The sequence below is a fragment of the Pituophis catenifer genome, unplaced genomic scaffold, assembly GCF_029215685.1.
Source record: "Pituophis catenifer annectens isolate HBS135680 unplaced genomic scaffold, rPitCat1.0.hap2 SCAF_1, whole genome shotgun sequence".
Taxonomy (NCBI): domain Eukaryota; kingdom Metazoa; phylum Chordata; class Lepidosauria; order Squamata; family Colubridae; genus Pituophis; species Pituophis catenifer.
In genome coordinates this window covers 44,469,141-44,483,565 of record NW_027256881.1, presented here as the reverse complement: position 1 = coordinate 44,483,565, position 14,425 = coordinate 44,469,141, and the positions used below count along the sequence as shown (strand labels likewise).

The 14,425-nt window shown below is 37.9% G+C and overlaps 1 protein-coding gene across 1 annotated transcript in view; it reads left to right on the top strand.

The window, feature by feature from the left end:
* Nucleotides 1-14,425, top strand: part of PKDCC (protein kinase domain containing, cytoplasmic) — a 33,870-nt gene that overhangs the window by 1,277 nt on the left and 18,168 nt on the right. The window lies entirely within an intron of this gene.

Below are 14,425 nucleotides of genomic sequence, written 5' to 3'. Positions count from 1 at the left end.
CAAAATTACTAGGACGTGTTAAGACTTTAGGGCTGGGCCACGTGCGATTTCTTGTTTAGTAGAGGATGAGATGTTGCAACCTATTGGGAAGTTGTTATAAAGTGAGCTGAGCTGGCTTGGAAGGTAAGGTAGGATCGTGTTTCAAGCAGTTGAAATCAGGGCTAAATCCGGAACAAGATTTCCAATTTAAGAAGGCTGTTTTGGCTACCGATGCTCCTGTCTGAGGTCAGATGCCAGAGAAAGAGTTCTCAAAGTGTTTGCAGAAGAATGAATACTGTAGTGCCAGTCTCATCATCTTAAGGCCACAATTCCAAGCACTTAGAACTTTAAAGCATATATAGATTCCCGTGGAATTTATTTCCATTTAAATTCCCAATTGTAATGTGTAATGGCATCTCTATAAATGAAGCTGGAAATCATATGCAGCCTCCTGGCAAGTAAATCCTGCTGGATTTTCTCCTGAGCAAATTGCATGAACCTGGCCATACAGTCATCAAGAGTCGGAGCTCTGCTTGAGGGAGTCTTTATTTTTAGACATGCATAGTAGGACGGTGTTATGACAGTCAGGGTATTTGGGGACAAGGTGTGAAATGTTTCCTCTAAACTGGAAGTATTGATCCAATGGTGAGAAAGCTGGCAAAACACATAGTCTGAGTAATTGGACAAAATTATTCAAGTCACTTCTGTCACTTCTAAATTCTTCAAATTGTGTATCTGTGTTAGGTCAGTTAGTTGTACATGAATTAGGTGTGGAATTTGGACCTAGCTATTGTAAATCTGGCAGGCCATTCTTTAAGTTCAGACAGGGAAGTGCTGTAATTATGTACTAGTAAATATGCACATTTTACAGCAAAATGAAATGTGAAATACTCATCCAGCTGTTTCCTCCTGTCTGCACACTGAACCAGTGGAAGTAGGCAAAGCAGGGAGTTACTTTCAGCAACTCTTGGAATTTAATATTCTCTCAAATCATCATGAATGTTAAAAGTGAGATGAAAATGTGGTGCTTCACAACTTTGTTGCATGTTTTCTGTAAGGATTAATAAGGCATAGGAACACCTGCAGCTCTGGGTTCTGGACTAGAACTTGTTTCATTAGAAATCAGAATTGCTAAAAAAAAAATTAAAAAGCTTGAGCAAAGTCCTTTCTCTTTTTTTTTTTTCAAAGGCAAACCAAGGACCATTTAACTCTGGTTTCCTCATTGAATGTGCATCATACTAATTTGAAGAGGAGTTCATTGGCCAATTTCATAACTGCTTGAGGACCAATCTTTGAAATTAATTTGAGTGCTTTCAGTTTTAGTAGATTTGAAAATCATCCTGCCCAGAAATGAGGGATGAAAAATTAAGGCAGATGTCGGAATGGGCAGAGATGGCTAGGCAGCAGCAGCAACTCTCCTCATTCTTCATAAACAGCAAGCAGAGCAATAGGAGGCCAACGTTTCTGTTGCCGGTAGCAATTTTTTTTTACTCTAGGTGCTTATTTGTTGTTGGGGGCAAATCACTCTTGTCAAAAGTACAGACAAGTCAATCAATGGAGCTTGACAGCCAAAACTTCTTTTTTTTTCCTTCTTTTTCCTCCTCCTTCAAACTGAGTTTTATATATTTTTAAAACAAGGATAGTCTTTCAGATTCAAATCGACTTGCAAAGTCTCCTGCCTCTGGCATTGTCCAGAATGTCATACACTGGAGGAAAAAAGCCTCCCCCTTTTCATTTCCTCTTCCCACTTTCTTCTTTGACACTGTTAGACTTTTGCCTGGGAGTAATCAGAGTTTTTTTTTTGTTGTTGTTCCAAATCCTCATTTTAAACCAATGCTCCATTCGATTCTATTTTCTTACCTGGTCCAAATTTTCAGAAAAAGCATATCCAATAGGAAATGAGTCAGTTCTGTCCTCATGGACATAGGGTCCCCTAGGTTCAATGGGTCTTTCTCATTCTCAATAAGTGCCTAAGAGGAGAACTTGATGTGTCTTTTTCCTCTCCTCTCCTCTGGACTCCATCCTTTTCATCCCAAGTGGTTCCTTAGGGCTCCTCTGAGAACTGATTTTATGTGCTGCTTCTTCTTGGAGAAAATATTTTGATGGTGCTCTTCAGTAATCACTGTATATGGGTACTTCCTGGAAAACTGCTCTTTGGAGAAGAAGGTGTGGGTTTTGTGTAAAAAACAACACCTCTTTTGTTTTGCCTTTGGTCCATGAAATTAAGAAAAGCTGGATGAGAAGTTCTTTTAAGTACTTTTTGTAACTTGTCTTTCCAATCCTGTTTTCCTCCTTTCTTTTTCGAGTGACTTCATAGCCATCTAGTTGCTTCCTTTCAACATCTACCTCTCTTGCCACTGCAATTTTAACTTTGTTAATTAGGTGCTCTCCACACACAAATATACCCATCAATTATGGAATAATTCATTTAAATAATATGAACCATATTTGCCTATGGACATTTGATTGTGCTTGTGAGAAAGCCAAAACAAAGCAAGACTTCCTTGACTGGGAATATATCCTATGCACAGGAGGAAAGACAGATGGAAAATAAAATAAAAAGAAAGAAATGTTACTGCTCCCAGTTGACTTAATTCTGCAAATCTTGGAGGAAATTGTAATGAGGATCTGTAAAATGCAAGTTAGGACTAAATGGTTGTTAAAAATTGTGAAGAAAATTGAAGCTGAGAGATTTAGCTAATTATGCTTCCTGTCCCACACTTAGAATTTTTGGTTTTTTTTTCCTGAGATCTTTGAAATAGTTTTTTGAGAGGATGTGTAGAGTAAGGCAACACTGTGGCTTTCAGTTTTATAAATCTGTATTCAATCTATTTCATTGTCTGAAGTGGGGTTAGGTTTTCTTTGAAGTTGTCATGAACTCCATTTTTATTTCAGATAGTTAGCTCTGGTTTCATGAGAGGAAGTTGTAGCCCTTCAAAAATTCTAGATTCCTGTGTATTATTTAAATTTGTATTACAGCTTTTAATTTTGAAATCAGTTTGAAATGAATTGAAAGTCCCAGGCAAAGGAATCTCACTGAATCTGCTAGAATACCAAATCTGTTCTTTCCTCGGGGGGGGGGGGGGGGGGAAGGTATTTTAGAATGTGGCTGAATATTCTATTACTATTTCAGCTTTAAGCTGGATGTTATATTGCCCAGCAATTTTCATAGAATGTAAGAAAGGATCCATCTGAATATCCCTCCAGAGTAGGGGTGTCCAACTTGGCAACTTTAAGACTTGTGGATTTCAACTCCCCAATTTCCTCAGTTAGCCATGCTGGCTGGGGAATTCTGGGAGTTGAAGTCCACAGGTGTTAAAGTTGCCAAGGTTGGATACCCCTGCTCTAGACCAACATCACCGATATTTTTAACAATGGACAGCCAGATGATTCTCAGAAATCCCTAGAAGGACACAAAGACAGCAACAGATAATCAACTGTGCTCTTCACTACTTCCTCCCCAGCAAGAGAAGGCTTTCCTATCCCTGTTAGGGATAGCAATAGCAATAGTAATTGCACTTAGCCTTATATACAGCTGCACCATACTTTACAGTGGTCTCTGAGCATTTACAAATGTCAGCATATTGTTCCCAACAATCTGGGTCCCCATTTTACCTACCTCAGAAGGATGGAAAGCTGAATCAACCTTGAACTGGTCAGAATCGAACTCCTGGAGTGAGCAGTGATTTACTGCCATACTGCATTCTAACTATTGCACCACCACGGATCATGGTACCTTACCTGTGCATAAATACAGGCAGTCCTCGACTTACAACCACAATTGAGCTCAAAATTTCTGTTAAGTGAGACATTTGTTAAATGAATTTTGCCTCAGTTGTTAAGTGAATCACTGCAGTTGGTAAATTAGTAACCCGGTTGTTAAGTGAATCTGGCTTCCCCATTGACTTTGCTTGTCAGAAGGTGGCAAAAGGTGATCACATGATCTTGGGACACAGCAACAGTCATAAGTAGGAACCAGTTACCAAGCATCTGAAGTTTGATCACATGAGCATGGGGATGCTTCAAAGGTTGTAACACTGAAAAATTATTGTAAGTCACTTTTTTCAGTGCCGTTGTAACTTCGAACAGTCACTAAATGAGCTGTTGTAAGTCAAGGACTACCTGTAATTTCACAAAGTTCTCCATGAGATACCCCTGCCATCCTATATGAATCAAAGAGTCAAATAAGTCCCAGTCTTCTCAATAGTGATCAGAGAATTTTAAAAAATTGCCTTGTGTCTAATCTTTTGCCAAAGACTTTTTATTCATTTCATTTCCTGTAAAACTGAATTTTCACTTTTCTAATATTTATTTGTGGGGTTTTTTTTGTTTAGGTATTTGTTTTTAAATGGTTATTTAACTTCTTATAAAGCTGCTTTAAGAAAATTTCTTTTGAAGATTGGGAAAAATACGTTTTATAAATACGGTTTAGCTCATCAGAGAGATTTATCCTAGGTTACTAAACAGTTTTCTTTCTACTTTCAATTTTCTAAGACCCGTCATTTCATCTGTAAATAATTGCATACAGTATGTGAAACCCCAATGTCATGATGAGAAATTTGGCTTTCTTCTAAATTCTGAATTTTGTTTCCTTCCTTTCCATCTTGAAAGTAATAATGGCAAAATGAACTTCTACTTCCAGACACTAGCAATATATGTGCCACTTCACTGATCTCTTTATATAAATTTCTGGGAATGCCTGAAACTCCATCCTTTGACACCCCCACCTCAGACTCTTCTGGTTTCTGATTTAATTTTGACAGGGTGGGTGGGGGGGACAGGCTTTCTAAATAAACCCAGCTTGTTTAGGTGAATTTCCTAAAGCAAAGCTCTTAGTGTCCAGAGAAAGTGTAGAGAGCTTTCAAGAACAGAAGCTTATTTTCCTGTTGCTGCTTCCTTGAGTGCTGGAATACACTGGAGACCACCCATTCTCCCGCTCTTCTCTCCAGTTCAGCAGCACATCCATCTACAGTGAGTGACGGGTTGCCAAGGGCCTCCAAAGCATTAGTGAATTAGTCTATTTATTCACGAATAGTGCCTTATTCTGGAGTGGTGTCTAACCCTCAGCCAGAAATCAGACTCGTGCAGGACAGTTTAGCGCACAATTTGCAACTCCCTTTTAAAGTAGGATTAGTTCTGGATGAACTCTAAAAAATTCAAGCCGCATCTCTTCCTGTCCAGTAAAAAATATGTGGACTTAATAAGTGACAATCTGATATTCTCTCCCCATCTTTGATTCATTAGAAGGCTCTTCCCATTTCTTGCTATACTGATACATGCTTTTGGAATTGCCAGGCTTGATTACTGCAATATCAGGGCAGCCGCTGAAAGCAACTTGGAAGCTTCACTAGGGCTCTGGGCACTTGAACAATGAGGGAGGCTCACCCAAACTATGGCTTGTTATAATAATATCAGATGGATTCTGATTCAAGACCACAGAGCCAATTAATTAACCTTAAAAGGCAAGAACCATGTCAACATTTTGGATTTTCTTACACACTTGTATTTACCTGACCTTTGGTTTCAGTAGATGCAGTGCAATGGGCAGAAAATAATCCTGGATACAAAATGCAGTGGGAAGGAATTGTGGAGAGGTCTGAAATGGTCACTGGACTACCAAGATGTTCAGGAGGGTTTTTTTTTTTTTAAATGTCCTGGTTGTGCAGAATGATGGTTCATGTCTGCTCCATGAAAATTGTTGGTGGACTTTCCTTAAGGTGGTGATTGGAACCCTGAACATCTCAAGTATTCATGTTTCTCCTGCAATAAGTCAGCTTGCCCACATAAATTGAGATACATCTACCATTTTGATGTGCATCTTTATTTGCTGCAAGTCAGAGCAACAAAACCCTCCACCTAGAAAAGGTAACAGCCATTGTTGCAAGAAATGTGTAAAGCTTCATGCAGGCTGAAAATACAGTTGTTCCATTCTTTTTATATGTGAGGAAAATCACATTGGCATGCTGCTGATCATTTCTAAAATGGAACTGATGCTTAATAAACAAAACAAAACAAAACAAAACAAAACAAAAAAACAAAACACAAACCAAAACCTTGTTCAGTTTCTTTTAATCCCAAGGATGTAAATCCTTTAACCATTATTTGCATTTAGTTGACCCTCCAGAGTCAGACACAACTGGACAGGGAAACTATACCTTTTAAATGATTTTTTGGAGGCAACAAAATAATAAGTTTCTCAATTACACTAACAGCAATATCATGGAAATTAGATCTGGTAGATGGCTTGGGACAGAGCCCGAGGTTTAATTTTGGATCGGAGTGAGTGAGTCAGCAAAGGTTACTTATTCCATATAGATTAATTAGCCTTCCTCACATTGATGCTCTTATAGCTGAAGGAAATTTGCATAATCTATCCACCATAGGGTAACTGAAAATGATGGGAATTGTAGTGCAATATATCTTAAGGTTACTGGATTGAGGAAAGGTGAGCAAAAGTGTTTGATCTTCCATAGGTACCTTCTGTCATTCCTCAATCCATGACAGGATGTTTGGGAAAGCTATTTTGATTTTTTTTTTGGTGGAGTTTCTTTTCTAATGGGAAGAACTAAGACAAATGCTCTAAAACACTGAAAAAAAAAATCCAGGTTCCTTTATTTAGAAGGTAGTACTTATTTATTTATTAGTCATATTTTTATGCCGCCCACTCTCCGAGGACTCTGGGCGGCTTACACCAAAGACCGTATACTAGATAGCATATTGCCCCCAATAATCTGGGTCCTCATTTTACCCACCTCGGAAGGATGGAAGGCTGAGTCAACCTTGAGCCAGTGAGATTTGATCCGCTGATCTGCTGAACTAGCAGTCAGGCTGAGGTAGCTGCAGTACTGCACTCTAACCACTGCACCACCTCGGCTCTCGAATACTTGAGTATTTGTAATTTAGACATAGATAAGGAAATAGTGAAGTTTTAGCAGTTGTCTCTTGGGGGAAATAGTAGAGAAAAATAGTCCGGATGTGAGCAACATTTAATTGCATCAGGACTGCTAAATGTTTTACTTTTTGACAAGTACAGATAAACAGTTTAGGGCAGAAATATGAATGGGATTTCTATCAATATATACTGCCACCTTAGTTAGGTTTACTACAAAAAAAATATTAATCTTTTATAAATGTATTTAGACTAAAGTTGTAATCTTAGACCCAGTTTCTAGAGGGCAACTCATGTTGCACATACCTATGCTTATTCCTGACAAAGTTTATTTAGGGTGGCAACCCCACTAAAAGGGGATAAATAAGAATGAATCTTCTGTTTCTGAATATAGTTTCCTGCAGTGTTGGATGATTGAAACGTGAGCAGATGGAAGGCTAATTTGACATGGCAACTTATTTGTAGGCAAACAGCTTTCCATATAGAGAAGTGTGGCAAACAACCCACAGAAAGGATGTCAGATGATCCCATTTTGCTTCTACCTAGTTTGCCATAATTAAATTTAGTGTAGTTTCTTATGATCTCCACAGGAATGGCTGCCACACATTTATTATATTCGTATGGCTACCGATATTATATGGAATAACTCTGGGAGACTAAAAACAGATAAATAACAAAAACAACATTAAATACTGATAAAGGAGAATCTTTGTAGCTCAGGGTTGAAATGAAGGGTCCTTGGTGTTCTCTGAGCTTGGTTTTCTTGCAGACATTTCATTATCCAAAGTAGGTAACATCATCAGTACATTACCTAGTTTGGGTAATGAAACGTCTACAAGAAAATAACAAAGCTCAGAGGACACCAAGGACCCCTAAAGTTAAATATCTCTCATACCCACCAAAACAGACTCATAACAAAACTACAATTTTTAACTTAATTTTTCAAATTTAGAAACTACCCATCTCCCTCACAGAAGGGACACTCTGCAAGTAAAATATTAAAATATAAAAACTGTATATAAAATTTAAACAAGAAGCAAAGATGGATAAAATTCAACATAATAGAGCCTTGGTGGCGCAGCAGACTAAAGCACTGTTAAATAACACCAGCTGCCTGCAATTACTGCAAGTTCAAATCTCACCAGGCTTAAGGTTGACTCAGCCTTCCATCCTTCCGAGGTAGGTAAAATGAGGACCCGGTTTCTGGGGGCAATAAGCTAACTTTGTATAAAAAAGGACACCGCTTCGGGGGGCGGGGGCGAAAGCCCTACTAAGCAGGTATATACAAAAGTGTGAAGGCTATTGCTTAACGCATTGTAAGCCGCCCTGAGTCTCCAGAAAGGGGCGGCATATAAATTGAACCAATAAATAAATAAATAAAAAGGTGTGTATGGTCATCCAGATCTTCATAGCCTCCAGGCATTTAAAGTTGCCTGTTGAAGGTATTCTTCCCTTACTACAGGTTTTTAATGATGATTTTTTTTTTTTTGCTTCTTAAAAGTGTCTTGAAGGATTTGCTGTAGGAAAAAAAAATAGTTTCATTCATTGTTTCATTATTTATTTTGTAATTCATCTTGGGTGATATGTTTTCAATAAATATGTAATAAAAATATTGGAACATTTTCAAGTCATACTTCTCCACCCCAGCATTAGGATGGTGTTGGTTTATACTAAGTCTATATCATAAAGTTTACCTTCTGGGACTTCATCCATAGAGTAATATATGAATTAATTAGAATTTTACTATATGAATCCTTTCCAAATGGGTGCCCTTAAGCTATGTTGATTGCAATCTAATTACATTTTATTGGCAGAGTTGGCTGGAAATAATGATAATTATAATAAATGTATTAGTGGGTAATCAGAGTTGTATATGACTTGTATATGACTTGTATTTGTATACACACACACACACACACACACACACACACACACACACATACATATGCATATCTATGTGTCTCTCTGTGTGTAGAAATCTTATGTGGAGTGTACCTGCTTGGAACTAGCACCGTATTCTTGTCAATCTGATATTATTGAGAAGAGCAAACCTTGACTAAGCTTATTATTCTTTCCAACTCTAAAATTGTTATGCTCATTGTTTAAACCTGGAGTCTTGCTTAACATTTCCTTCACATTTTATTATATAAGCAAGGAAATCAGGTAAGAGTTCTCTGGAAGTATGTACTATGCATATTATCATGAAATCATAGCAGTAGTGCAACCTTCTCCAATCGGGTATCTAAAATGTTTGCAGAAGGGCAATATTTAAGAAAACAAATAACAACTATGTTATTGAACAAATCTCTAACCTTGTGTATTTTTTTAATAAGGGATTGCTTGAGCATCTGGAGCTTTCTTATAATTTCACCTTACTTTGCATGCATGAAAGGCCTGAGCAGTGCAATCCTAGAAAGACTGCTTTGTTTCAAGAGGCAGAGACTGCTTCTAAAAATTTTTTAAAAATTTTTTTTATACTAAACACTCCATCTAATATACAAACTGTTCCTTGCTGACTGGTCACCCTTAGAGGTTATGCCTTCCTGAGCCTTTTCAAATTGAATGTGGTCACACAAGTCTTACTTTAAGTGGAAGGGGGTCTTCCTTCAGACATACATGTGACCCTGCAAGGGACATTTTCCTTGTAAATCTCTTCCAGATGACAGCTTGAAGTGTGTCTGTAAGATAACAGACTTATTCTTCTACTGTTTCAGCCCTTCCCAGTTCTTATCCTGCCAGTCCTCACAGTCACCCTTAGATTGTGTTTGTATTTTTAAATGCATTCTTTCAAAACATTCTGCATGTAGTACATGTTGGTGAAATGCTTTTTCATCAATGCTTTTGGTTAACTATAAAGTGGGTCATGATTAATTAAGGCAGTGTACTTTTGTTTTTCAGAATCCAGGTAATAACTTAATGATGCTTATGGTAGAAAAACAATGCTTCCTCTCAAAAGAGCATTAAGTAGGAAAAGTGTGTTAAGTGTCCATTAGAAATGGAAATGGCACTATAGGGGAGGCAGGCAAAAAATAAAAAAAATTGCCAGGAAAATTTTCAGCCAGAAAAGTTGCATTAAATAAGCCTAAATATGGTTAGTAGCCTGGCAGCTAAATATTGTGTCTGTCATTGTTCTAAAGGTGATATTCAAATAATAAAGTATATTTTTTCTGAATTTTTAAAATACTATTTGGCAAGTGGAAATTAGTATAAATGAATATCTAAATCATCAGAACAGATTGAATAGAATAGACTAATTTCTACATAGGTAGAAAGAATTAAAACTCAGCACGCCTAAGGATCTCATTGACTTTGTGTGTATTATTTATTGACCCATTCATCTTGGATACGGCAAATCATTCACTGGACATATCAGAAGAAAAATATTACCCATAAGACTGGGAAGGTTCAATTGCTGAAAAATCACAACCTTTGATTTAACAAGAACAAAAATCCCTGTCTTTCTTTTATTACGGTGTCATTAATATAGTTTGGATAGGTTTGCTCTATATAATGCAAGAGGACAGTTTGGTGTAGTGGTTAAGGAACGTGTTAAAAATTAGGAGTCCGTAGATTTTAATCTTGCCCTAGGTATGAATCCAAGTGGGTGACTTTATACCTATTGCTTTCTCTTAGTTCTAGGAGGAAGGCAAGGACAAACCACTTCCTAAAATTTTGTCAATAGAATGTGGGGACTGGTCCAAGTAATTGCCAGGAGGTAGCACTGACCTGAAGACCTAAATCCATGCAAAATATAGCATAACAAAGTGTTTGCTCTTCCCTAGTCTCTTAGCAAGTGGACATTTTAGTGGGAGACATTTTGATAGACAGGTTTAATGTTGCTGCATTTGGAATGAAGGGAAGTGGAAGAAGCAAAGTCAGTTTAGTAATGAGGGACCTTTGCAAAAGAGAAATATCAAAGTCTGATTTATTTCTGAAATTTTATTCAATTCTGCTACTTGCTGTGCAATTGCTCTCTATCAAACCTGGTAGCTACTGGTAACTGCCTTTTTCTCCTGTTTCTATGCAAGGTGGTTGCTTTATTTTGTGGAAGTGGAGGTAGGTGGGTGAGGAAGAAGAGAGGGAGAGACCTTGCATTTTTGTTGGGAGATAAATATGCATCATTGTAGTTTAGTGTCAAGACACACTCGGCCACTATACATTGCAGTCTGGAGATGAAGGTTGAAAAATTCTTTCCTTCGGAACTGCAGTAGCAGAACTGTTAATTTCAAACAATGGATACAATTGTAAAGAGATAATGGTGATGTTTGATTTACTGTAATCAAATATAATTATAAGCCTTGTCGGTCGGCACAAATGCTCAGACAGGCATAAACAGCTTGTCTTCTCATTTTTGGGGGAGCCAATTACAAGGAAACAATTACTAAGGAACAGTTGTGTTTCTATTGTGCCTTATTCATCTCATGAAAACTTCTCCATATGGAAATCTTTCTGGGGATTTTTTTTCCCCCTTTCTTGATTGGAAATGCATTAAGGCGTAACTTGCTTCCAGGGAATGTTTAATGCTTCCATGATATTAGTTTGCAACTGGTATAAAGCAATGGTTCTATCCAAAGCATTTAAAGACAGGAAGGATAATATTAGTTAAAGATTAATTGCAAATTAATTATTATTGGTCTCACTTCAAGTCCATACTTGTTCATGAATTTTACCGAGTAGCCAATGGTATATTATTCCCTCTCAATCTGATTTTCCTTTTTGGATTTTTAGTAACTGTAGTTCTTAGATATTAAGTGGATATTAAGATATTTCTTCTTAGATATTAAGTGGAAGTAAATTAATATGTGGTCTACTTGAAGACAGATGAAAACCTTCTTGGTAAGGTTTTTCAAAAGTGGTTTGCCATTGCCTCACTCAACACTATTTAATATTTTTAAATAAGTGATTATATGCCCATTAAACAATGCATGCACAACTTTTTGTTGTTTTATCTTGATTCATGATAACTTTTTAATTAACAATTGAGTTGTCTTGATGCATACAAGTTATTTAAGGGAAGGCATAGATACAAAGTGGTGTTTGATAGACGTTAGAGAGGTCAAAGCAGTGCCACCTTCTGGTGATTCATTGGAGGTGGCCATATGTTCCTTTTCTTGTGTAACCCATGGGATTTGAGGTGGGGGTGGGAGCCAGGAGCCAGCCAAAAGAGCAGACAGATGCAGCTTGGTGAAGAAAGATAAATTACATAAAGTGCTTCTTTATGGCAAGAACGTTTCCCAAAGGCCCAGATGTTATCCTGAGCTTTTAAGAGTGAAGAAAAGATCTGTTAGCAAGAATTTTGCTCCTGCTAGAAGCCAGAGCTGATACAACTGTAAACGAACCCTAACTATCCTTGTCATTATTAGATGAGCTGTGTGTCTCTTCTCTGAAGTAGTTGTAGCTCTCTAGATGCTAGAGACTATGGAGTTTGTGTGTGTGTGTGTGTTGTGTTTTTTTTATTTGTGTAAGGTGTGATAAGGAGGGGATCTTTTTACATAAGATACAAGGTACACAATGATGTTGGCTAAAAAAAACCCCCATCCTTGCTCACTTTGAGAACTATTTATTCATGAGAAATAATCCAGGCTAATTTGTCTATTCAGACATATGTATCATATAAATCACTCCTGAAGGCTCTGTTCTCAGTTGCTGCTTCTTTAATAGGAGCTGATGATTTGCAAACTCATCTATTTTCCTCAGGAATACTCCCTGGAAAGGCCTGTTATGGAATCAATTGCTACTAATTTCGGTACTGTTTCCAAACTACTGACATTTACAATGGAAGACGGTTTTATGTGGGGAGAGATCTTAAGGTATGGAGAGCATGTCTATCTAAAAAGCAGACTTAAATTGATTTAGTAGTCAGTCCACATTTTGCTTGAGAACAAAGGAAGGTATAGTTCGGTGAGGAAAGCTAAGGGGATCTAACCCTGAATTCTACACTAACCATTACAAGAATTCTTTGGAGGAAACTCCAACCAGTGAAAATTGCAATGTGTGATAAATAATGTTATTTATTTACACACATCATCTAAGCTCTGTTTTTCAGGACACTACTTCCATTCCACAGGGTTTATATAATAGAGATGATTTATCATGCATTTTCAGATGGGGAGCTCCTCCTTTCCTCTTTGTTTGCTCAGATAACTTCTATGCTAAATTATACACAACCTAACAGTGAGGTGATTAATATAATTGGAGTTGTACATAATCACTTATCAAATCACACTGCTGATATAATTCCCCTTACTTTCTCGACTTTATGTTTCTTCCTTAACAAGTTAATTATTTGATATCTGATCTTTCTTAAAATTAGTTCATGTCTGATGTGTGGATTTCAACATGCTTAAATGAAGATGACTTCTCCTAAAGCAATTAAAGTTGGACATAGCACCACTGCCTCAGTAGTTCCTGGCTAGGCTTTAGGGTGGCATACGGGGGGGGGCGCTTCAAAAATTTTAGCAAGGGATTCTCTGCCCGGTTGCTGGGTGGGCATGGCCATGATGGGTGTGGCCTAGTCGGCCTCCTGCACCACGGTGGGGTGGAGGCGTTTTTGCTCTCCCCAGGCTTCGGAGAGTTTCCTCGAGCCTCTGGGAGGGCGAAAATGGCCTCCCTAGGCTCCGGAGGCCCTCTGGAACCTGAACTTCCGGTAGACCTGTTTTTCGCCTTCCCTGATTCTCTGCGTGCACCCTGCACTTACCTGCATCCAAAATGGGCCACGTGGGGACTCCTGGGAGGGGAGGGGAGGGGAGGGGTGGGGTGGGTGGGGCCAGCCAGGAGTGGGATTTGGGGTTTCTCTGAACTGCACAGAATCTTAGCTAGAGGTTTTCCCGAACCCCTGTGAACCTCCATCAGTCCACCCCTGGTGGCATGAAACTCAATGTGTTATGATTTAAGAATTTAATTATTTTGCTGCATTTTTCTTACAAAGTGGAATATCCACATCTCCTTAATGATAAATAGCAACTGAAACCCAAATAAATTCAAAGTTTTTTAAGCTTTAGGAATAGTGTAGTATGACAGTTTCTCATTTGTCCTAGGTGAAAGTTAATCCAGTTAGTGGAAAGTTGCCCAGAGCACTATTAAAACTGGTAGCTTGAATTATATATTTTTGATGTTACAAAGGAGGAACACTATTCAATCTATGGAGACCAATCATATTAATAGCATTTAATCAATCTAATGTCAATTAAATTCAAAGGTGGATTCTGCTGGCAGGACCACTTTTTGGAATATGACTCTGGTTCCTTCTAAATGTCTAAAGGATGCGCATGGCTCTGTCAAAGTTCTGCATCTTAAGGAACACATCTGATGTTGGATTTTGTCAAACTTCCTATTAAAATCATAGTATTTGCTGTTGTAACAGCTGGGAAATTCTTGCAGCCTTGTACTCATTTGTTTTTTGTCTTGGCTTTTCCTGCAATAGTAATAATTACAGGCAGATGACAACACAATCCTCAATAGAATTCTCAGTTCTCATATTTTCCAATTACTTGACATCCCCATCGATTTCAATCTTATTTCTGCCCTTCAGCTGAATAACCACTTGACATTTTCCAT